The sequence below is a fragment of the Anomaloglossus baeobatrachus genome, chromosome 5 (assembly GCF_048569485.1).
Source record: "Anomaloglossus baeobatrachus isolate aAnoBae1 chromosome 5, aAnoBae1.hap1, whole genome shotgun sequence".
NCBI classification, from domain to species: Eukaryota; Metazoa; Chordata; class Amphibia; order Anura; family Aromobatidae; genus Anomaloglossus; species Anomaloglossus baeobatrachus.
The window spans coordinates 417,096,168-417,121,901 of NC_134357.1; the positions used below are offsets into that span (position 1 = coordinate 417,096,168).

A 25,734-nucleotide genomic window follows, 5' to 3' on the forward strand; every position below is an offset into this window, starting at 1 on the left:
CGTTCAACGTCACAAAACAGCCGCCCAATAGAAGAGGAGGGGACATGAGCGGCAGGAACATGCCGCCCACCTCCTTCCTTCCTCCTTTCCGATGGACGCAGGTAGGATGAGGTTTGTCGTTGCTGCGGTGTCATACACAGATGTGTGGTGCCGCAGGAACGACGAACAACCTGCAGAATGAAACATCAATGACATTATGATTTGGAGCGACGTGTCAACGATCAACGATTTTTGCCGTTTTTGCGATCGTTGTTAGTCGCTCCTAGCTGTCACTAGCTGCGATGTCGCTAATGACGCCGGATGTGCGTCACTAACGACGTGACCCCGACGATATATCGTTAGCGATGTCGCAGCGTGTAAAGCACACTTTAGACAAGCCGACTACAATTTTAGAGGTACATAATGAATAATAATATGATTGTACTGTGTAAGTAGAACATTATTTTATCGGCAGCACATCTGTTTGCACAGGACATTGTGCTGCCGAGAATGAGGATTATTAATCAAGCTTAAAAATCATCGCACTGACAAACGAGTGGTTTGCTTGTTCAGTGTGTGTTTGCCGTCTTTTTTTAGATGGGCTGATGGGAACAAATGAATGCGCGTTCCTTCTTATAGCCTGTCTGAATGGGCCCCTAAACTTCTCATACACATTAGTCTAACCTCAGACAACAGTCTAATATGTATGGGGGACCTCCGACAGATCATAATGGGGACGATAACAATCAGGCATGTCCGATTTTGGATTGCCAAGCATTTGATTCTTTCGCAAATAAGGTGTCTCCAGAAATGTTTCGTGGTGGTTCACTGGAAAGGCGATCGATTGGCCAAACCATTGTTTGGCTGACAGTTATCCGGTGTATAGGAGCTTCAGTATTTATGGTAAAGAAAAAATTACACAAGACCTGTTTACATGGGCTGATAATAATGAGAGTGGTAGTTCCCAATCAGTCGCTAAAGAAAGAGCATTCAGGTGACGGCATCATTTATGCTGCCAAAAAATAATCACTGCCAACAATATGCAAACTATATGGAAACTGAAGGATCATTTATGGGATTGTCTCCTTTCAACAAACTTGTGCACAGGCTCAGTTATGTGTAAAAACAACAAAGTGTGCTCCACATACCCTCCTTGGGTCCAGCACTGCCTCGATCTGTGTGGCTGCATCGGTGACGTCAACTATATTGGAAAATCCCCAGAGGCAATAAGCCTGGGGATTACATGGTAGCATGAGCCCCCCCTTTTTATCTTCTACTTTCTCTTCTTTTATCTGTTTTTTCTATATATGGCATTATTTTATTATTCCAATGCTTTTTATATGGTATTTGGGTTGTGTGTTATTTTTGTGCTGACTGTGAAGGGTTAATTCCTGAATAGCAGCTGGTAACGCGAACAGGCTGGAGCCGGTTTTTCTTCAGCCTGTTGCGCGCTCAATTTTGAAGATTTTGATTGGTCAGTGGTGGTTTTGAGCGGGAAGAAATTTGGATAAATTACAGCTGTTCTAGTCAGCTGTGTCAGTGTCACCTGTCAAGCCAGAAGAATCACCCACCCGCCCTCCCCCTTTTATATTTATATGATGTCGTGTTTGTTTCATTAGATGGGAAAAAATCACCCAACTTTCGTTGGGTGGATTTATGGTTTTTATATGTTTTATGGATATGTAAAATTTTTGGTAATGTTTGGAACTATTTAGTTATGGAAAAGTATTTAAAGTTATACATTTTAACGTAACCATTAATAAAACAACACGGCCATTTTTTGCCATTGCATCTCTGAGTCATGTGTATTTATTTATTTTAATGGGGTTAATGTATATATATGTGAGCTCTATGCTACCATGTGAGAGGGGAAGTTTCACATTTCTATACACACTCCTGCGGCTCTTCTTGGTGCATAGTTCTGAGGACTTACTTCTTTGTTTGGGATACTATATAAACAGGTCACATGATGTAATAAAGCAGAAACTTTCAGTAGACCACAGAGCATATGGGTTGTATTGATTTCCCAGCACATGTAAAACAAATCTTATTAATTTAGAGTTCCAATGGCATAGGCATAGAAGGTGTGCATTTCGCTCACAGTATGCACTACAGACAATCGCTGAGTTCAGTTTTTCTGCACAAATCACTGATGCAGCCAAATAGGAAAGACCTCCAGGACAGTGGGAGAGAGGCAGTGCTGGACCCGGGGAGGGTATATAAAGCACAGATTGTTATGTTTTTTTACACTTATCTGAGCCGGTGGGAAAAACATTGTTGCTATGGACAACCCCATTAATGACTATGTATAAAATGCTCTTAATTGAGTGCTATATGACTGGTGGATCATAGCAGCAGAAAGCTGCAGAGGTAAAAGGTCATTAAGATTTAGATTATAAATGTTTTAGAATAAAAAAGGTATCAAAGTAAATAAAAAAAATATATGAAAAGGCATGCAGCCTTCGGTGAGTTCAGGAGCAGCACAGATTTTGTTATACATTTGCAGATTTTGCGGTGGATTTCGCCCATTACAAGGAACGTATAGACCAGGCTCATCAATACTGATTGAAACCTGAAGAAACGCAAGATTGGACAGAGCCTGAGCTTGGCGGTGAGCTGCTCCATGTGCTGAATGCATTTGCACCATTGAATTGTTATACATTTAACAGACAGATCTGAAGTGCTTAAATCAGGAAAACAGAAACATCAAAACGACAGTGCCACCTACGCACTGGGCATAGCACAGTATCGGCTTTGGTTGGACTGTTCCCTAAATATATATTTGGTAGAATTAAAGGAACTTGGTAAAATCGTGTATTTTTGGTAAATATTAAAATCTTTACTCTCAGGGCATATATGGGCTACAGTCTTGCAGCTGCGATTGGCCACAAGAGGACTTGCTGGAGATCCATAAGCTCCTTGATCAATCCTACAGCCACTGCTGGCCGAGACAATGATTCTGTACTATCACAACACAGAGATGAAGGAGCCGAAATTCTGAACTTCCAGAATACTCCATCCTGATTGTAGGAGTTCGTGCCAATTTAGACTGAACTGATCTCACAAAGGACGTGGAGAGCCAGGGACATCGCTTCCAGCCAATTTGTATAAAAATTATCCCAACCGGCTGCTCACTGCTGCTGGAAGCCGGATGAGCCTCGAAGAATGGATGGCCGGATGCCATCAGTAGCAAACTCACAGGACTGTTCAAAGCCAAGTCATCAATAACCGAGCCTTGTGTAAAGTGAGGTCATCTTCTCAGCTCTGATTTCTTTTAAGATCTCAACCCAGAATCCGCTTAAAAAAATTCCCTAATCCCCATTTTACTAAGAGAAAACTCACTCGATGACACAAAATCAATTTTGACAATTCTATGATGTAATCTTCCTGGGCTTCATTAACGCACATGCTCTGACTTGTCTGTATACACAGGGAACATCTAGAAGATTAGCGCAATTTAAAGGGCACCTCTCATCTAAATAATATAAACCACTGACGAGTCTAAAGCTTATATATCAGTAGCTGAGATCGCCACTGATTTCTACAATGGAGAAATGCAGAAGCAAGGAGGGTTTTCAGAAACTAGAAAACTGGATCTGATGGGATTCTCCATTTGGAGAGTTAAGGCCACTTTACACGCAACGACATCGCTAACGAGATATCGTTGGGGTCACGGAATTCGTGACGCACATCCGGCCTTGTTAGCGACGTTGTTGCGTGTGAAACGCAGGAACGACCGTTAACGATCAAAAATACTCACCATATCGTTGATCGTTGACAAGTCGTTCTAATCTCAAATATGGTTGCTGCTGCAGGTACGATGTTGTTCGTCGTTCCTGCAGCAGCACACATCGCTATGTGTGACACCGCAGGAACGAGTAACAACATTGTATCTGCGGCCGCCGCCAATGAGGAAGGAAGGAGGTGGGCGGGATGTTCCACCCGTTCATCTCCGCTTCTATTGGGCGGCCGCTTAGTGACGCTGCACGAACCGCCCCCTTAGAAAGGAGGCGGTTCGCCGGCCACAGTGGCGTCGCTAGGCAGGTAAGTATGTGTGACGGGTGTTAGCAATGTTGTGCTCCACGGGCAGCGATTTGCCCGTGACGCACAACCGACGGGGGCGGGTGCTTTCACCAGAGACATCGCTATCGATGTCGATGCGTGTAAAGTGGCCTTTAGTCAATTAGAAGTGTAGGTATACCATTCTGTTAAGGGAGGGGGGAGTCCATGATTATCCACTGATGGCAATGCTCCCCAACGACTTCTCTATAGACATGGACATAGAAATGAACATTTCTTTCAGTTTGAATAGTGATAATCCGCCATACACATCATATGCACGTCGGCCGAACATCTTTTGTGTATGGCGGCCTCCCGACTTCTCCCTAACGGAAGTTGGAGCTGTTACTTGGAGTGATGAATTACAACTGTGCCATCCTTTTGCTCTTGGGGAGATAAGACCACACTAGATGTATCTAGAGGTAATTCCTATTGAGGACAACTGCATGCTCAAGTGTCCTGAGCGAGCATGTGTTTACGGATGTCGAGAGAGATAGCTGTCAACAAAGTGATCAGACGACCAGCCTGTATATATAATGGTCTCATTCTTCTGTCCAGTAAAGGATAACATAAAAATAAATATTTGTGAACATTGGCCTAATATTCATAATGTGCATTGTATTTCTTGCACATATTTCTTAAAAAACAAAAAAAAAGTGCTGCCATATTGTCTTGCTGGTTGATTGAATCCTTCTTTCCTTGAAATAGAAATCAGCATAAGATCACTGTTCATGTACACAGCTCACACGACAAAGAAGAGCTGCAGTATAAAGCATGGGGTAAATCTCTGCAGAGAGGTAGTTTAGAATTTAGACTATTTCTGACTCCCTTAAAAGGGAAGGTGACGCGTTTTTAAATTTCTCTATAAATAATAGTGATTATGGAATCTATTATTATTAATACAAAATTAAATTCATGGTTTATTTAGTTTTTATTTAATTCTAGTTTTACTGAAACACTGGGCGCTGCCATCTTGGATTTAGAGTGTGTAACGACAGTTACTCACCTCAAATACGACAGCCCCTGTGCATAAGAGCTAACAGTCGCTCCGACCCTATGTCGTGCACTGTAACTGCTTCCTGCTGTGACCTGGACATATCCCAATGTGCTGTCCAGATCACAGCTCTGGGAGGAGACCGCCGCCATCTTTGTGGAGACCACAGCGTCTAATGTGCGTTCCACTTTCCCAGTGACAGCTCTGTGCTGAGCGCTAGTCGAGCAGTGACACTGAGCTGACAGGAGGGTTGACCCTAGAATGTACGGGTTTCTTCCAGGTGTCTTCAATAGTGAATCTGTTACATTGTACAGGCTGCAGTCACAACCTGGAAGGAGCCCGTAAATTTTAGCTGATTCACTAATGAAGACACTAGAATGTAAGGGCTCCTTACAGGTCCTGACTGTAGCCCGTGCATTGTAACAGACACACTAGAATGTACAGGCTGCAGTCAGGACCTGGAAGGAGCCCATACATTCTAGGCTAAACCCTGACAGGAGATGCTGTTGTTAGCGGAGGTCCAGGAATGAGTTGAGTACATTAGCTGTGATCCCCAGCAGCTCCTCCTGTCACTGTAGTCAGCGGTGACAGGAGCACCAGGCTCACAGGAGGAGGTGTTGAGGGTGGAGGTCCGGGATGGGATGAGTACCGGGGCCTAACATCTATAGTACAATGCCTGGCTGCATATCACTGCTCCCCGTCACTGTTCAAAGCAAAGCAGAGAAATCATACGCTTCTGTGCGGTGAACACACTGACACAGCTCTATATTATGGGGCACTATATATCATGGGGCATGGTATTGCGGAGCACTGAATATCATGGGGCACGGTATTGCGGAGCACTGAATATCATGGGGCACAGTATTGCGGAGCACTGAATATCATGGGGTACGGTATTGCGGAGCACTGAATATCATGGGGCATGGTATTGCGGAGCACGGTATTGCGGAGCACTGTATATCATGGGGCACAGTATTGCGGAGCACTGTATATCATGGAGCACAGTATAGCGGTTCACTGTATATCAGGGGGCATGGTATTGTGGAGCACGGTATTGCGGAGCACAGTATATCATGGGGCACGGTATTGTGGAGCACGGTATATCATGGGGCATGGTATTGCGGAGTATTGTATATCATGGGGCACGGTATTGCGGAGCACAGTATATCATGGGGCACGGTATTGCGGAGCACAGTATATCATGGGGCACGGTATTGCGGAGCACAGTATATCATGGGGCACGGTATTGTGGAGCACGGTATATCATGGGGCAAGATATTGCGGAGTATTGTATATCATGGGGCACGGTATTGTGGAGTATTGTATATCATGGGGCATAGTATTGCGGAGTACTGTATATCATGGGGCACGGTATTGCGGAGCACAGTATATCATGGGGCACGGTATTGCGGAGCACAGTATATCATGGGGCACGGTATTGCGGAGCACAGTATATCATGGGGCACGGTATTGCGGAGCACAGTATATCATGGGGCACGGTATTGCGGAGCACAGTATATCATGGGGCACGGTATTGTGGAGCACGGTAGATCATGGGGCATGGTATTGCGGAGTATTGTATATCATGGGGCACGGTATTGCGGAGCACAGTATATCATGGGGCACGGTATTGCGGAGCACAGTATATCATGGGGCACGGTATTGCGGAGCACAGTATATCATGGGGCACGGTATTGTGGAGCACGGTATATCATGGGGCAAGATATTGCGGAGTATTGTATATCATGGGGCACGGTATTGTGGAGTATTGTATATCATGGGGCATAGTATTGCGGAGTACTGTATATCATGGGGCACGGTATTGCGGAGCACAGTATATCATGGGGCACGGTATTGCGGAGCACAGTATATCATGGGGCACGGTATTGCGGAGCACAGTATATCATGGGGCACGGTATTGCGGAGCACAGTATATCATGGGGCACGGTATTGCGGAGCACAGTATATCATGGGGCACGGTATTGCGGAGCACAGTATATCATGGGGCACGGTATTGTGGAGCACGGTATATCATGGGGCATGGTATTGCGGAGTATTGTATATCATGGGGCACGGTATTGCGGAGTATTGTATATCATGGGGCACGGTATTGCGGAGTATTGTATATCATGGGGCATGGTATTGCGCAGCACAGTATATCATGGGGCAAGATATTGCGGAGTATTGTATATCATGGGGCACGGTATTGCGGAGTATTGTATATCATGGGGCACGGTATTGCGGAGTATTGTATATCATGGGGCATGGTATTGCGGAGCACAGTATATCATGGGGCAAGATATTGCGGAGTATTGTATATCATGGGGCACGGTATTGTGGAGTATTGTATATCATGGGGCATGGTATTGCGGAGTACTGTAAATCATGGGGCACGGTATTGCGGAGTATTGTATATCATGGGGCATGGAACTGCTCAATTTCAAACATAGATCCAAGACTTTCCTAATGAATCACAGAGAAAAAAAAACACAACTAGAAAAGCCAACACAGAAGAAATGACATGACCAAATAATTGCGATTAATCTATTTTTCTCATTACACAAACAATAGGTGTAGCATAATATATTCTGGCGAGAATGATGCACATACCACTGTGCCCAGCTGTACCGCTCTCAGCCTGGCATTGTGCACTATCCCACTCAATGTAAAGTCAATGCAATTAATTGTAAAGGCTTCTGGCCGTGGTCACTTCTGTGTTAAACCCCACTGTCCTAAAATAATTACATTTATGCGGAGAAAAGGTTTCTTCCGATCAGTTTAACACATTAAATAGGCTCCCATTCATTCATTAAAAAAAGCATTTCTCCTCATTAATAGAAGCCTAATGTGATTTCCAGCAGGGCATGCAAAAGATTCTGAAAAATAAGAACTAATTGGTGTGCAAACAGCTGTATATATGAACCCGGAGCGGGTACATTGCATAACCTTGTCTCATCAAGCGCAAGGAATTATGGGAAATGCCCGTGGGCAGCAGAAGGGAAACACAGGGCATGAAAACACGCGCCAACTCTTTCACACACACATAGCCAACTGGTATGACTAATCAGATCTTCTTAGTAACCCACATGCTACCTGAGGGGAAGTATACAGCAGCCGAAAAAACCCTTCTGCTTTGCTGAAAATATTATAATTGACCATCATAAAGATCCCAAAGGGTACGAAGAATAAAATGGAAATAAGAAACGACGGAGTCATGGGACTTGTAGAAGAGAGCAACAAATCCAAGCATAAAGAAATATATTCTAAAGGCCGCTTTACACGCTGCAATATCGTGACCGATATCGCTAGCGTGCGTACCCACCCTCATCGGTTGTGCGACACGGGCAAATCGCTGTATGTGGCGCACAACATCGCGCGGACCCGTCACACTACTTACCTGCCTAGCGACGTCACTGTGACCGGCGAACCGCCTCCTTTCTAAGGGGGCGGTTCGTTCAGCGTCACAGCGACGTCACAGCAGCGTCACCGAACCGCCGCCCAATAGAAGCGGAGGGGCAAAGATGAGCGGGACGTAACATCCCAGCCACCTCCTTCCTTCCTCATTGCGGGCGGCCGCAGGTAAGGTGAGGATCCTGGTTCCTGCGATGTCACACATAGCGATGTGTCATGCCGCAGGAGCGACGAACTACTTCGTACACCGAGCAGCAGTGATAATCGAGAATAGGGGGGCATGTCACCGATGAGCGATTTTGAACGTTTTTGCGACGATTCAAAATCGCTCATAGGTGTCACACGCAAAGACATTGCTAAAGTGACCAGATGTGCGTCACAAATTCCGCGACCCCAACGAGATCGCTTGAGCGATGTCGCAGCGTGTAAAGCGGCCTTAAGTGTTTCTATAGTATAAAGGTGCTGCCACTCCGACCGTGGATATTCTGAAGTGGAGCCCAGTATCAGCGTGGAGATGTCCCACACAGAAACTCACCTACGGTACGGATCGTTCAATAGATAATTTCTTGTAACTGATTTGTTGTGGATTGTCTCGAATTGAGTTTACAGGGAATCTAAGTTTTTGCTACAGAGAAGCATAATGTAGGGCAGAGACGCCGATTCCAGGGATGTGTCCCCCTTACTGGACTGCTCGCTGCAGTTTTGATAAAATCATTGCGTTATCTGCTACAGATCTTACAGTTCTCTGAATGCTGAGCTGTGTGTATCCCCGCCCACACCACTGATTGGCAGCTCTCTGTGCACGCTGTACATAGGCAGAAAGCTCCCAATCAGTTTAACAGATGTGGGGGGTATAGGTGGGGGTGATCTTCAATGCCATCCATGTTAACGTTACATCTTTGTGATATCCACTTTAGCCATCTGTTACAAAGCTACAACTGTTGCCCATTTTTCTGGAAATTACTTACAAACCCACAGCAAAATTCAGAAGTCTTAAAAGTTACAAAAAAAACAAAAACAAACAAAAACACTATGGTATGGTATTCTTATGGCAAAAATACTATGTGTAAGAATTTTTTGGAAATAACCAGTCGTACACACACTGGTTTTAGCAGCCATCCGCCCTACCACTTTGAAGAATCCCATAGACATTGGACTTTGATTAATGAAAATCTGCACTTTCAAGCTAAACGATCATTTGTTAGGTACAACTTAACAACTAACGATCGTCTTAGCTGACTGATCACAGGCTGTCATTGTCTGAAATTAAGTCGTCCGTGTTTGATTCATTTTGGCCAATAGTCGGACAAAACATCTTGCCTTCAACAATAAAGTTTTCATCCAAACTTTCTTAGAATTTTCAAGGAAGAATTGTTCATTGGTCTCCCAGTGTCCTTGAATATACAGTATATGACCAGGTTGAATGATTGACATGGCCAATATGGACTAAAATGTGTGTGGCCAAATCTGTGTATTCATCGTTTATCACACAATTGCTCATTCAAGGGTTCTTCAACCATCAACTACCTTTCTCTCGTGTGTATGTCCACCTTAATTGGGCCACTCTCAGAATGTGAACGTCAAGTCCAACTGCTCCCCCATAAATGAATGCTGGAAGGCTAAAACATATTGAAATGCCATCAGGATCGGCAGATCATCTAATGTAATTAGTGGCCTCCTGACTCTCCACAACAGATGATATCAGAAGATTAGAAGGACCTGTTGAGTTTCAATGGTCGATTATTTTGTTCTCTGGGAGATAAGAAAAGAAAGACACAATAATTCTCAGCTGAACCAAGTGCCCTGTGTATGGGAGTGGGGAGAAATCGCTGTCGGCAGACTCCTATTTGATGTGTGTGGGGCCAGTTTAGAAATGAGGGCCTACACTTAACCCGATTAGATAGCAGTTGCCAAACGATGGTTCAGGCAACAAGACCTACACTACTTGCAAAAAGTTAGGGATGTTTGGCTTTTGAGTGAAATTCTACAATAAATACACCCTCAGGTATAAATACCAGGAGGTATCAGAAGCAGGGCTGTGGAGTCGGTAAGCCAAACCTTCGACTCCGACTCCGACTCCGACTCCTCAAATTCTCTTGCACCGACTCCGACTCCGGCTCCGGCTCCGGCTCCGACTCCTACATATATTGCTTATAGTTAGGTGAAAAATTTATTGTAGTACATGAATATGTGTATGTGAACATTAGACATTTAATAATTTTTATGATACAATAATCAAGATATTTGGATAGAACATAAAATATATTTATTGGATACAACTTTAGAACACAAAAAACTGTAATAAATTGTAAATATGTAATACACTATGTAATATACAGTAGATTACATATATATCTTGTGTGTGTATATACACTGTGTATATATATATAATATTACATATTTACAATTTATTAGTTTTTTGTGTTCTAAAGTTGTATCCAATAAATATTTTATGTTCTATCCAAATATCTTGATTATTGTATCATAAAAACAATTAAATGTCTGATGTTCACATTATACTACAATAAATTTTTCACTTAAATATAAGCATTATACTAAATGTTATTATTTAGTAAAATATTCAGCACATTCTGCATTGCACTCCTGTCCCCAATTTATTATATATTTTAGGAGTCGGAGTCGGTGCATTTTATACCGACTCCAACTCCGACTCCACCAAAATGAGCTCCGACTCCGACTCCGACTCCACGACTCCGACTCCGACTCCACAGCCCTGATCAGAAGATGTTAGTATACGGTATATAAAGTTCTTTAGTAACAACAAACTACAGTCTGTCCTTTTCAGATGAACTTAATGTGACCTCCTCTAACCTTCTGAATGCACATGTCCAACTGTTCAGGGTTTCAGTACTTTTAGTACAACTTACTTTTTCTCTAAGAAAGGAGTTTAATGGGAAAATTCACAGCAGGAGGTTGATTCATGAATCACCAGTAAATTTCGGGGTTCAATTAGAATTGGTATTCAGTGCTTCTCATCATGCTGTTCACATTTTGATATCATGAGGCCAAGACGACACCTAACAAGTGATCAACAGTAGCTAGCCATTGCGAGGCTTCAAGAAGGATGTCCTCAGACAGAACTGGCCACTGAGATTAGAGTGTCACAGAGTGTAATCAGCAGGCTAACACATTAAAAGAGACTGGAAGAGTCACAGAAAGGCTTAGAAGTCGACATCCTTTGGCCACAGCCCACACCAATGACTGCTTCATTGTGAACAATGCCCTTTGGCACCAGATGATGAATGCCACACACTTCCAAGCATATTTAAGGAAGGTGAGAGGCACCCAAGTGTCACGTCAGACCATTCAAAACCATTTACATCAGCGTGGTCTGTGTGCTAGACAACTTGTAAGAGTACCTGACCCCACCAACAGGCACAAGCGTCCTCTACATTGGACGAGACACCAGTGGGCCTCAGTACAATTCACTGATGAAAGTCGATTGGATGTTGGAGACGTCAGGGAGAGCGCTGTGCATCAGCCAATATTGTAACCAGACGAGCCTTTGGTGGTTTTGGTGTTATAGTGTGGGCAGGTGTGTTTCTAGTTAATATATAACAGCCCTACACTTTGTGAAGGTACAGTGACAAACCCCTACTCTTTAAATAACATCATTAATCCAGTCATTGTTCCTCTGCATGAGCAACAAAGGACCAATTTCATCTTCGCAGGTGACAATGCTCCAGTTCATCGAGGTCACATCATTGGGGAATGGCTGCTGGAGACTGGGGTATCTCAAATGGAGTGACCTGCACTTTCTCCAGACCTGAATCCCATGGAAAACCTATGGGATCAGCTGTGTCACCATGTACAAGCTCGTAATGCTGTACACCAGAACCTCAATGACCTGAGCGCCGCCCTTGAAGAAGAGTGGGATGCCATTCCTCCGCAGACAAAAACTCCACTTGTGAACAGCAAAAGCAATCGTCCAATTTAGGCTACTTTCACACTTCCGTCGTTTTCCATCAGTCACAATCCGATTTGTGATTGATGCGACTGATCCGTCGCAGATAGTGTGAAAACTGATACGACGGATCATGTGAAAAACCGGATCCGTTGTAGATTTTCTATGTAAAAACTATATGAACACATCACGGGGAGAGGGAGGGAGAGAAAAAGGGGGGGGGGGAGAAAGGGGGGAGAGAAAGGGGGGAAGAGAGAGGGGGGGAGAGAGAGGGGGGGAGAGAGAGGGGGGGAGAGAGAGGAGGAGGAGAGGGGGAGAGAGAGGAGGAGGAGAAGGGGGGGAAAGGGGGTTGAGAAGGGGGGGATAGAGGTGGGGGAGAGAGGGGGGGAGAGAGAGATCCTAACCAGAAAGGAATTTACACATCTGTGCATGCTCAGTTGATAAAAGATGGATCCATCACTGGAATCCGTCATTTCACGGATTCCAACGGATCCATCGCCCGTAGGCTTCCATTACAATAGACAGACTTCGATGCATCCGTCACTGTCCTTTTTTTCGCTCCACATACAAAAAGTTACATTCTGCGTTGCTTCCGCCCGACGGTCAGTCACTCCACAACTGATCCGTCGCGCGGCGGATGCAACGCTGGGCCATCAGTCACAATCCGTCCTTAATAAAAGTCTATAGGGAAAAAACTGAATCCTGCAAAATATTTTGCAGGATACTGTATTTTCTCAAGGTGACAGATTGTGACTGATGGAAAAAGACGGAAGTGTGAAAGTAGCCTTAGGGTAAGTTCACACAGTGCGTTTGTAGCTGCGTTTTTCGGGTGCGTTTTTGCTCAGAAAACTGCATGACTTTGCTTCCCCAGGAAAGTATGAGTTTTCTTTTTAGCTGTCTGTACACAGCGTTTTTTTTTTAGGTGCGTTTTTGTGGTGCCCACTAAAACGCAGCATGTCAATTATTTTTGCGTTTTTCACTGCGTTTTTCACCCATTGAGTTCAATGAGATGTTCAAAAACGCAATGAAAACCGCAAATTGCAAATATAGCTGCGTTTTAGTGCGTTTCAATGACTAAAAACGCAGCTATAAACGCAAGGGGTGGGTAGTACAGTGACATGTACAGGAAGAGGATTCCTTCTGTCAGTACAGAAGCGTGAATCCTCCCGGTACCGCCACCGCTGCGTCCACCTCCCGTCCTGTGTCATGTCCGCTCCCATGCGGCGCCATGTCCGGGAGATGGAAGCAGCTTCGAAATCAAAAGTGAACAGTAGAAAAAAAAAAAATGTCATACTCACCTGTCTGCAGACCCCCGACATGTCCGCTCCCAGCTCCTCTCCCGGTATCGGCGCTCCGGCTGTGTGCCGGCTCCCGGGCACGTCCGATGGATGCAGGACCTGGCGGTGATCACCTGATGCGGTCACATGATGCGGCACCTGATGCATCAGCTGATTGTACGTCTCGCGGTGACGCCGGCTTTTTAGCGCCCGGCCGGCTGTCAGGAGACTTCATCAGCTGATTACTGGCAGCTCCTGCAGCAATCAGACAGGATCAGACTCCCGGTCCAATCGCTCCAGGAGCTGCCGGTAATCAGCACATAAGTTTGTTGTTGGTTTTTTTTTGTTTTTTTTTTTGCACTGATGCATCAGCTGATTGTATAACCGGCTTTTATATAATCAGCTGCTGTGTCATGTGATTCACCCTGGAACCTGACACATCATCTGATCACTTTGCCTTCCAGCAAACCGATCAGATGATATTGGATCCGGATTGGACGGCGCGGGACCCTTGACCCAGGATTACTGCGGAGGGGGGTTCTTTATTTCAATAAAGATGGAGTCACTAATTGTGTTGTGTTTTATTTCTAATAAAAATATTTTTCTGTGTGTTGTGGTTTTTTTGATCTTTACTAGAAATTCATGGTGGCCATGTCTAATATTGGCGTGACACCATGAATTTCGGGCTTAGGGTCAGCTGATAATATACAGCTAGCCCTAGCCCCATTATTACCCTGCGAGCCACCTGTCACCAGGGCAGCTGGAGGAGTTGGATACAGCGCCAGAAGATGGCGCTTCTATGACAGCGCCATTTTCTGGGGCAGCTGCGGACTGCAATTCGCAGTGGGAGTGCCCAGAAAGCTTGGGTACCCTGCACTGCGGATTCCAATCCCCAGCTGCCTAGTTGTACCCGGCTGGACTCACAAATTGGGCGAAGCCCACGTCATTTTTTTTTTTTTTTTTTTAAATTATTTCATGAAATTCATGAAATAATTAAAAAAGGGCTTCCCTATATTTTTGGTTCCCAGCTGGGTGCAAATAGGCAGCTGGGGGTTGGGGGCAGCCCGTAGCTGCCTGCTGTGCCTGGCTAGCATACAAAAATATAGCGAAACGCATGTCATTTTTCTTTTGGGGGGAGGGGGAGCAAAAAAACTCCTGCATACAGTCCTGGATGGAGTATGCTGAGCCTTGTAGTTCTGCAGCTGCTGTCTGCTCTGCTGCATACACTAGTTAATGGAGCATGCTGAGCCTTGTAGTTCTGCAGCTGTCTGCTATTCTGCATACACTAGTGGAGAATGAAGAACATATTGAAGAAGGAGATTACATCAGACCTTTTTTTTTTCCAACAATCTTTAATGTCATTGCTCACTGATAAAAAAAACGCATAAAAACACAGTGAGCAAAAACGCAGCAAAGGCCGCACCAAATCGCGGTAAAAACGCATGCGTTTTTGCCACGTTTTTTTCCACAGGTGCGTTTTTGTGCAGTTCTTGCCGCACAAAAACGCAGCGTCAAAAAAATGCAGTGTGTGAACTTAGCCTTATACTCACCAACAGGCAGGGACATATTAACAAAAGAGAACAATGGCCAATAGATTTCCTCAATATATTTAGCAAGCATTCCAAGATATAGCGGAAATCCTTCTGAAATGCTATAGATTAGCAGCTCAAATTAATGTAGCCATTTAACAGTGGAGCAGCTTAGGGTCTTCATGAAGGTATCACTGTGGAAAAGTCTGGATCACGGACTTAAAACAGACGATAAAAGACCAAGCCAACAATATTGTACGTGAGAAAGATTATAACATCCCGAAGCACAAAACAGTCATGAGTCACAAGAAGAGTCTGAATCATTTCACTTGGGACCTGGATAGATCTCAGCAAACCATCCCCCCTGCAAAAATGTAACTCCTTTAAGGTCTTCGGCTTTTCAGCGTTTCACTCCTTGGTATTTATCATATTGTTATGACTTATTAGTTATATTGCACCAATAATTTCCAGAACATTGTACAGAGAATACATTCATTTCATTCCTTTGCCCTGGAGGAGCCAGTAATCTAATTTCCCCACCTGAAGCATAGAAGAGTACACAAGGTCAAGGGTCAATTTCATACCAAGTCAATTAGGTAAAGGTGGAATTTGCATGTTAGTGTTTGTGCTTGTTCTGAGGGGCTGAGATACCCAGAGGGAAGGTGGGGTGGGGGGCAACATACAAATTCCATGAGGACATCACCATGGTTGGATGGAAAGCCAGGCCATCCCCAGTGCTGCAAGGCAATAGTACAAGTCACTGTTGGACGTCATTATATCAGACACTCTCTTATTTTAATGGCCTTTAAAAGAAAGGTACATGAAAAGCCAAGGTATTCTCCTTCCAAGATGTATGATGTCAGTACAAAGGGACTGTGCACAGACAATCTATGATCACTGGATACAAAGAATTTCTAGGATGCAGCACCTCTAGTAAATCACATAACAGGAAGATGTTCTACTGCAACTTAAAGGGAATCTGTCACCAGGTTTTTGCCACCTAATCTAAGAGCAGAATAATGTGGACTTTGAGATCCTGATTCCAGAGATGTGTCACTTACTCAGCTGCTTACTGTAGTTTTGATAAAATCATTGATTAATCTGCAGTAGGTTATCATTAGAGGACTACTTGGCGTGCTGCCAGGTAGTCCAGCATATTCATGAGCTCTGTATAACCCCTAGATCTGCAGCAGAGAAAACATTGATTTAATCAAAATGACAACAAACAGCTCAGTAAGTGACACATTGCTGGAATCAGGGTCTCCGTCTCTACATTATGTTGCTCTCAGATAAGTTGTCAAAAACCTGATAACAGATTCCCTTTAAGGAGAATGGGCAATCAGAAGTGAGCACTACCATGATGATGCTTGGTACTAGTAACGAGCAGTTGGTGCTCACATGAGCACAGCTCATGTACTGAATATAATGAAAGTCAATGGGGAACTAGAGCATTTTTCTGGAAGATTTGCTGGAAAAATGCTCGAGTTCCCCATTGACTTCCATTATACTCCGGTACTCGAGTCTCGCCCATCCGAGTATCTAAGTGTTCGTTATGAGCAATGAGCATGACAGTGCTCGCTCATCACTAGTCATCATAAAATTATCCATTGTGTAAATCAGGTTTTTGTTAAGATTTGTTTTTTTCATTATTATTATTATTTTTATTATTAAAAAAAAATAATCTTGCAATAGCATCATATTTCCTGTCCCTTGAGGAAGAGTTTTCAGTAGCCTTATCAGCAGAGGCAGGATTATAGTGACAGGTAGCACCTTTATATACAACTGATAACACAGGATCCACCAATTCCAATAGGAGATGTCATAGCTGACCCTGCTCCCTTCACTATGACCCTTATTAGATGCTTCAATATAAACAATAGATTCCATGTATTTCCACTAATGTACACGTAGATATTGTGAATCAACTGAAGATCCTAGTGGCCAGTGTGAACATTTTAAAGGGATCCTGTAAGGTGCAATATGCACCCAGAACTACAAGCAGTTCTGGTTGCATATTGCTAATCCTTGCCTAACCATCACACTAGCATAGATAAAGGGATCTTTTCAAAAAGTATTTCTAAAGATCCTTTATGATATGCTAATGAGCGCGGAAACTAGTCCCAAGGGCATTATATCCCCCGACTAGCCGCCCTTTTAACCCACAGGGTTGTACTAACATGCTATTCAATGCAACATCACCTGCAGTGCCGCATGTACCTGTGTTCGCTGTGACCGCGCTTCTGAATGCCCGGCACTAACAGTCATGCAGAGTAGAGTAGACTTCTCTGAAACTGGGACACATACACTCGGCTTCAGACTGCGCATGACCAGAAGTGCCTGGCATTCAGAAGCGCCTACAGCGAACACAGATACGAGCGTCACCGAAAGTGATGCGGAATTGAATAGCATGTTAGTATGCCCCTGTGGGCATACTAACATGCTAAAAGGACGGACTAGTCGAGGGATATAACGCCCTTGGGACTAGTCTCTGCGCTCATTAGCATATCGTAAAAGGATCTTTAGAAATACTTTTTCTAAAGATCTCTTTATCTATGCTAGTGTATACAGGGACAGTTAGGCAGGGATTAGTAATATGCACCCAGAACTGCTTGTGGTTCTGGGTGCATATTGCCCCTGACAGGTTCCTTTTAAGATCTCATTTTGTTTTTTGTTTTTTTTTTATATGCTTTTTATACGCATGTAATATGAAAAATAAAAGCCAAAGACTAAAAAACAAATCTATATTTACCATAAGAACCTGATTAAAACAGTACATTTTTCTGATGAAAAATTCCCTTTAAGGCCTCCATACACAACAATTAACTACAAATCTCAAAGCAGTCTAATGTGTATGGCGGCCTCTCACTCAAAGAAGCATCTGTCATGTTCAATTTCAACAACTGATCCTTTTGTTCTCCAGAAGATAAGCTTCTGCCAAAAAAATCTGGTCACAGCTTTCTCATAGAAAACACAGGAGCGCCCAAGAGTTCCTCTGTATAAGGGTACGGTTCCACTTGTGTATGACTCGTGCGAGTCTCGCATTGTTATCACCCAGCACGGCTGCACACTCTCCAGACAGGAGCAGGTCGGCTGCATGTATTTCTATGCAGCTGAGGCGCTCCTGTCCGGAGAGCGTCAGGCCGTGGCGGGTGATACCAATGCAGTATGACTCACACTAGTCATATACAAGTGGAACCGTACCCCTAAGGCAATCAGTAGAGTACATACGGCAGTCAGTAGAGTATATAGTATATAAGGCAATCAATAGAGTATATAGGGAAATCAGTAGAGTATATATCATATAGGGCAATCAGTAGGGTATATATAGTATATAGCGCAATCAATAGAGTATATAGGGCAATCAATAGAGTATATAGTATATAGGGCAATCAGTAGAGTATATAGGGAAATCAGTAGAGTATATATCATATAGGGCAATCAGTAGGGTATATATAGTATATAGCGCAATCAATAGAGTATATAGGGCAATCAATAGAGTATATAGGGCAATCAGTAGAGTATATAGTATATAGGGCAATCAATAGAGTATATAGGGCAATCAGTAGAGTATATAGTATATAGGGCAATCAGTAGAGTATACAGTTAGGTCCAGAAATATTTGGACAGTGACACAAGTTTTGTTATTTTAGCTGTTTACAAAAACATGTTCAGAAATACAATTATATATATATATAATATGGGCTGAAAGTGCACACTCCCAGCTGCAATATGAGAGTTTTCACATCCAAATCGGAGAAAGGGTTTAGGAATCATAGCTCTGTAATGCATAGCCTCCTCTTTTTCAAGGGACCAAAAGTAATTGGACAAGGGACTCTAAGGGCTGCAATTAACTCTGAAGGCGTCTCCCTCGTTAACCTGTAATCAATGAAGTAGTTAAAAGGTCTTGGGTTGATTACAGGTGTGTGGTTTTGCATTTGGAAGCTGTTGCTGTGACCAGACAACATGCGGTCTAAGGAACTCTCAATTGAGGTGAAGCAGAACATCCTGAGGCTGAAAAAAAAGAAAAAATCCATCAGAGAGATAGCAGACATGCTTGGAGTAGCAAAATCAACAGTCGGGTACATTCTGAGAAAAAAGGAATTGACTGGTGAGCTTGGGAACTCAAAAAGGCCTGGGCGTCCACGGATGACAACAGTGGTGGATGATCGCCACATACTTTCTTTGGTGAAGAAGAACCCGTTCACAACATCAACTGAAGTCCAGATCACTCTCAGTGAAGTAGGTGTATCTGTCTCTAAGTCAGGGGTGGGGAACCTCCGGCCCGCGGGCCGTATACGGCCCGTCACGACTTTTTATGCGGCCCCCAGGCACATTCCCAGGGACCGCTGTGCTCTGGCAGCAGCCGCGCTTTTCCCGGCTGCCGGCCCTTTAAATCTTACTGCCTGATGCCTTGAGGGTAGATGCTAGAATGTACGGGCTCTATCCAGATCCTGACTTCCAGGACCTGACTGCAGCCCATACATTCTAGGCTTAACCCCGGCCTGTGCTAGTGTGCTCTCTGCTCTGGTGGGCGGGGTAAGCAGCACGCTGCGATATGTCACAGAAGAGCTGCAGCAGATTTACCAGCCTCCCGGCCCTGCTGTGTGTGTGACTCCTCCTCCCCCTCACTGTGAGTACGGTACGCCACCCATTGCTACCCCCCCCCCCCGCTAAGTGTACTCCCTCGTGCTGTGTGTGTACCCCCCAGTGCTGTGTACCCCTAATGCTGTGTGTCCCCCAGTGCTGTGTACCCCCCTAATGCTGTGTGTACCCCCCTAATGCTGTGTGTACCCCCTAATGCAGTGTGTACCCCCTAATGCAGTGTGTACCCCCTAATGCAGTGTGTACCCCCTACTGCAGTGTGTACCCCCTAATGCAGTGTGTACCCCCTACTGCAGTGTGTACCCCCTAATGTTTACACCCCTAGTACAGTGTGTGCTCCCCTAGTAATGTCTGTACCCCTTGGGTGATGTCTATGCCCCCCCAGTGCTGTCCGCACCACCTAATGCTGTCCATGCTGCCACCAGTGCTGTCCATGCTGCCACCAGTGCTGTCCATGCCACGGTCAGTGCTGTCCATGCCACGGTCAGTGCTGTCTGTGCCCCCTTATGCTGTCCGTGCTCCCCAGTGCTGTGTGCCACCCCTCAGTACTATGTACCCCCCAGTGGTCTGAACTTGCTACTGCTGTCTGTACCCTCCCACTGCTGTCTGTGCCCTCCTGTTGTTGTCTATGCTCCCCCAGACTTCTCTGTGTCTCCCTAGTGCTGCCACCTAGTGCAGTCCGTGCTGCCACCTAGTGCTGTCTGTGCTGCCACCTAGTGCTGTCCGTGCTGCCACCTAGTGCAGTCCGTGCAGCCACCTAGTGCAGTCCGTGCAGCCACCTAGTGCAGTCCGTGCAGCCACCTAGTGCAGTCCGTGCAGCCACCTAGTGCAGTCCGTGCAGCCACCTAGTGCAGTCCGTGCAGCCACCTAGTGCAGTCCGTGCAGCCACCTAGTGCAGTCCGTGCAGCCACCTAGTGCAGTCCGTGCAGCCACCTAGTGCAGTCCGTGCAGCCACCTAGTGCAGTCCGTGCAGCCACCTAGTGCTGTCTGTGCAGCCACCTAGTGCTGTCTGTGCAGCCACCTAGTGCTGTCTGTGCCACAGCCAAGGCTGTCCATGCCCCCCTACTGATGTATATGCCCCAGCCCCCTCCTGTGATGCATATGCCCCAGCCCCTTCTGTGATGTGTACTCCCAGTGTCTCCTGTAATTTATGCACCCCAGCCCCTCCTGTGATCTATATGCCCCAGCCCCTCCTGTGATCTATATGCCCCCAGCATCTCCAGACCGAGACAAACCTGGAAAAGCAGCTGTGAGAAACAAGATGATCAATATGACCGAACACACAGTCACACCAAACAGAAGCAGCTCCTGCCTCCACAGTAAGGGTGAGTTAATCGTTTGACCAAATTTTTCAAGTTGATAATGTTGTGCGGCCCCCAAAGGTTAGTAGGAAATTCCAAATGGCCCCAGGCAGTAAAAAGGTTCCCCACCCCTGCTCTAAGTCAACAGTAAAGAGAAGACTCCATGAAAGTAAATACAAAGGGTTCACATCTAGATGCAAACCATTCATCAATTCCAAAAATAGACAGGCCAGAGTTAAATTTGCTGAAAAACACCTCACGAAGCCAGCTCAGTTCTGGAAAAGTATTATATGGACAGATGAGACAAAGATCAACCTGTACCAGAATGATGGGAAGAAAAAAGTTTGGAGAAGAAAGGGAACGGCACATGATCCAAGGCACACCACATCCTCTGTAAAACATGGTGGAGGCAACATGATGGCATGGGCATGCATGGCTTTCAATGGCACTGGGTCACTTGTGTTTATTGAGGACATAACAGCAGACAAGAGTAGCCGGATGAATTCTGAAGTGTACCGGTATATAATTTCAGCCCAGATTCAGCCAAATGCCGCAAAGTTGATCGGACGGCGCTTCATAGTACAGATGGACAATGACCCCAAGCATACAGCCAAAGCTACCCAGGAGTTCATGAGTGCTAAAAAGTGGAACATTCTGCAATGGCCAAGTCAATCACCAGATCTTAACCCAATTGAGCATGCATTTCACTTGCTCAAATCCAGACTTAAGACGGAAAGACCCACAAACAAGCAAGACCTGAAGGCTGCGGCTGTAAAGGCCTGGCAAAGCATTAAGAAGGAGGAAACCCAGCGTTTGGTGATGTCCATGGGTTCCAGACTTAAGGCAGTGATTGCCTCCAAAGGATTCGCAACAAAATATTGAAAATAAAAATATTTTATTTGGGTTTGGTTTATTTGTCCAATTACTTTTGACCTCCTAAAATGTGGAGTGTTTGTAAAGAAATGTGTACAATGCCTACAATTTCTATCAGATATTTTTGTTCAAACCTTCAAATTAAACGTTACAATCTGCACTTGAATTCTGTTGTAGAGATTTCATTTCAAATCCAATGTGGTGGCATGCAGAGCCCAACTCGCGAAAATTGTGTCACTGTCCAAATATTTCTGGACCTAACTGTATATAATACAGGGAAATCAGTAGGGTATATAGTATATAGGGCATTCAGTAGAGTATATGGTATAAAGATTTAAGTTATCCTTCCCACTATCATTTTCTGCTTTTGTTAATGATCCTGCCTATCTTATCTCCAGCAGTAGAGATCAGAGCAGTCAGTCCCTATTCTACCCTATTGCACTCCTGTCACTTTCTATTAGGTACACTGCGCTTTTACTGTATTTTTCTATTAACCGTCACAGTTCTTTAACTTTGCAGATTCCTAAAACAATGTCATTACACAAATGATCAGATAAATCGATGGGTGAGACCCATCAAAGCAGGAGAGATTTTTCACACCAAAGTTGGAGAGCTGAGATGGATGGTACTTCGTACATAGATTGTGGATAAATAACGCTAGCCTCTGTACCCCGATATGCGCAGGCAGGTCAGCTAAGACCGCCTGTAACCCGTGCTCAAGAAATAACTTATTTTTAAATCATTAGAACAGAGATTCTGCATAATTACAGCCGCAGGGCCGTCGGGAGGATCGATAGCGCTGCGGGCAATAAAACAGTGAGGCGTCTTTGATTTCAAACTTCTGTTCAATCTCGTTACAACAAAGACTTTCACTTAATTAAAGGCCAGAAAACGTCAATTTGTTTTAGGCAAAGACTGATTTGTTTCAGTAGCGATCTTCACCGAGGAGAAAATGAACATTGGATTTATCAATTTAAATCCCCTGCTGAAAACCGGATCACATGCACCAAAATCAAGGGGGAAAAGCACAGTTCATGAAGTCTGATGGCAGAAAGATGGGTGATAACTGATAACTTAAGGCTGCTTTACACGAGACGATCTATCGTGCGATAGATCGTCGGGGTCACCACCACCACCGTCCTACGGCACTCGCCGGCTATGCGGAAGGAAGGAGGTGGGCGGGATGTTTACGTCCCACTCATCTCCGCCCCTCCGCTTCTATTGGCCGGCCACTGTGTGACGTCGCTGTGACGCCAAACGTCCCTCCCCCTTCAGGAAGAGGATGTTCGCTGCCCACAGCGACGTCGCACAGCAGGTAAGTGTGTGTGACGGGGGTTAACGACTTTGTGCGCCACAGGCAACTAATTGCCCGTGACGCACAAACGACGGGGGCGGGTACGATCGATCGTGAAATTGCACGATAGATCGTACCGTGTAAAGCAGGCTTTAGAGATCTGCGGTTCCACCCATCCTAGTTATCCATCACTCATTCCTATAGTGGGGCAGAACTACATACATTCCTTACTGCTTCTGTTATGATCCTGCCTATCTAGTCTCCAGCAGAACAGAACAAATCAGTCTCTGTTCTCGCCTATTGTTCTACTTGCTGTGTTATTACTGAATTTTTATTATTTTAGTTTTGTCTGACAATGCCTGCGGAAACCTGGAGATAGTCTCCTATCAAGTTGTCAGAATTTCTATTCAGTCTTTTGTTACTCTGCTTTCCTTGCTATTATTTTAGGGAACATGCTCTTTAAAGCCTTCGCAGACACCTCTGTATCTTTATTTTCTAAGGTGAAGATAACTGCAGCACAGACACCCAACCTCCCCCTGATTCACACCACTGTGTCACAAGAAACTAATTCCAAGTGTTTTCGCACATTCGCCCCCATCCTTGAGTCTTCTAATGAAGTAAAGAGGGGTCTGTAACTTCACTAGAACTACTAACCAGAACATTACCACACTATCAGTTCTGTTCCTTCAAACTCAATCCCAGTATCAATCTCGGCCCCCTGCGGCATACATTCATGGCTCTGTTCATACGATAAGTAGACTAAGTGGCTGTATGGCAATAGAATGTCCTTTTCACATATGAATTAAAAAGGGGTGTCCAGCTTAAGAAAAAAAAAAAAAAAAATATTACAAGTGGATAAATGAGTATCTTTCCCGACTCCATCACAAACAGGAACGCTCGGTTCGGCTGTTCACTCCTGTGGTTCTATGAGAGAACCGCAGCCAGACTCCATTGATGGTGGCTTATCTCAGGAAGAACAAAAAAACCCACAGTCTGAAATTAGACATGCCGGTTCCTTCTCTAGCCCGACATCACATGGTCCGGTTTTGCTGACATTAGTGTAATGAGTATGAAGGGCCTTAAAAGGAACCGGACAGTGGATACATGATGCTCAATCTATGAGCAGCAAGTATCAGGCACCGCCTCCATGATCTCAGTCAGGTATGTTTGACAGGCAAACGCTGCGATATATCAGAGAAAACAGCTGCATGAGCTCAGCTAGGTATGGATGACTGGCAAACGCTGCGGCGTATCATAGAAATCGGCTGCACGATCTCAGCCAGGTATGTTGGACTGGGAAACGCTGCGGTGTATCTGAGAAAACGGCTGCATGAGCTCAGCCAGGTATGTTTGACTGAGAAACGCTGCGGCGTATCATAGAAAACGGATGCCTGATCTCAGATAGGTATGTTTGACAGGGAAACGCTGCGGCGTATCTGAGAAAACGGCTGCATGAGCTCAGCCAGGTATGTTTGACAGGGAAACGCTGCGGTGTATCATAGAAAACGGATGCCTGATCTCAGATAGGTATGTTTGACAGGGAAACGCTGCGGCGTATCTGAGAAACAGCTGCATGAGCTCAGCCAGGTATGTTTAACTGGGAAACGCTGCGGCATATCAGAGAAAACGGCTGCATGAGCTCAGCCAGGGATGTGTGACTGGGAAACGCTGCGGCGTATCATAGAAAACTGCTGCATGAGCTCAGCCAGGTATGTTTGATTGGGAAACGCTGCGGCTTATCAGAGAAAACGGCTGCATGATCTCAACCAGGTCTGTTTGACTGGGAAACGCTGCGGGGTATCAGAAAAAACAGCTGCATGATCTCAACCAGGTATGTTTGACTGAGAAATGCTGCGGTGTATCAGAGAAAACGGCTGCATGATCTCAACCAGGTATGTTTGATTGGGAAACACTGCTGTGTATCAGAAAAAAGCATACGTTAATAGCCGGCTGGGGACGGAGCCATGCTGTAGACTTGTAGGACAGGTCGGGTTCCAGCTGCTTCTACCTGCCTGCTCCCGTCCGCTGATAGGTCTGTGCCTACATGCATGTAAAGGGTGAGACCTGTCACTCTAGGGGAGCTGCTGTTAAGAAGCCACCGGGGACCCGCTTGTCTAACTGCAACCTGGTCCCTGGCGGCTATGGAAAGTATGTCTTTCGTTCACACGCTGCAGCATTTCAGAGTCATACATACCTGGCTGAGATCATACAGCCAATGCCTGACATGCTGACCACAGATTAGGCATCATGTATCAGATGTCAGGTTACCTGTTAAAATAACACTTTTACTCCAGTCTAGTGCCGAAGCTATTCCAGCGGTGTTGGCACTTGCTCTCCGAGGGCTCACGTGAGGTTATTACATCATGCGAGCCCTTTACCCAATCACCCTGTTTTCCCTCTTCCTACCTTCTGATGTATCAAACTTCAAGACGAAGTGAGTGGCTAGTCAAAGCGCTCAGTTCTTCTTTTTCAATTGTATTCAAGGCGGGG

General features: G+C 45.0%; 1 protein-coding gene across 4 annotated transcripts in view; it reads right to left on the bottom strand.

Moving 5' to 3' along the window:
- Window positions 1–25,734, bottom strand: part of TANC2 (tetratricopeptide repeat, ankyrin repeat and coiled-coil containing 2) — a 615,727-nt gene that overhangs the window by 245,519 nt on the left and 344,474 nt on the right. The gene's annotated exons all lie outside the window — the stretch shown is intronic.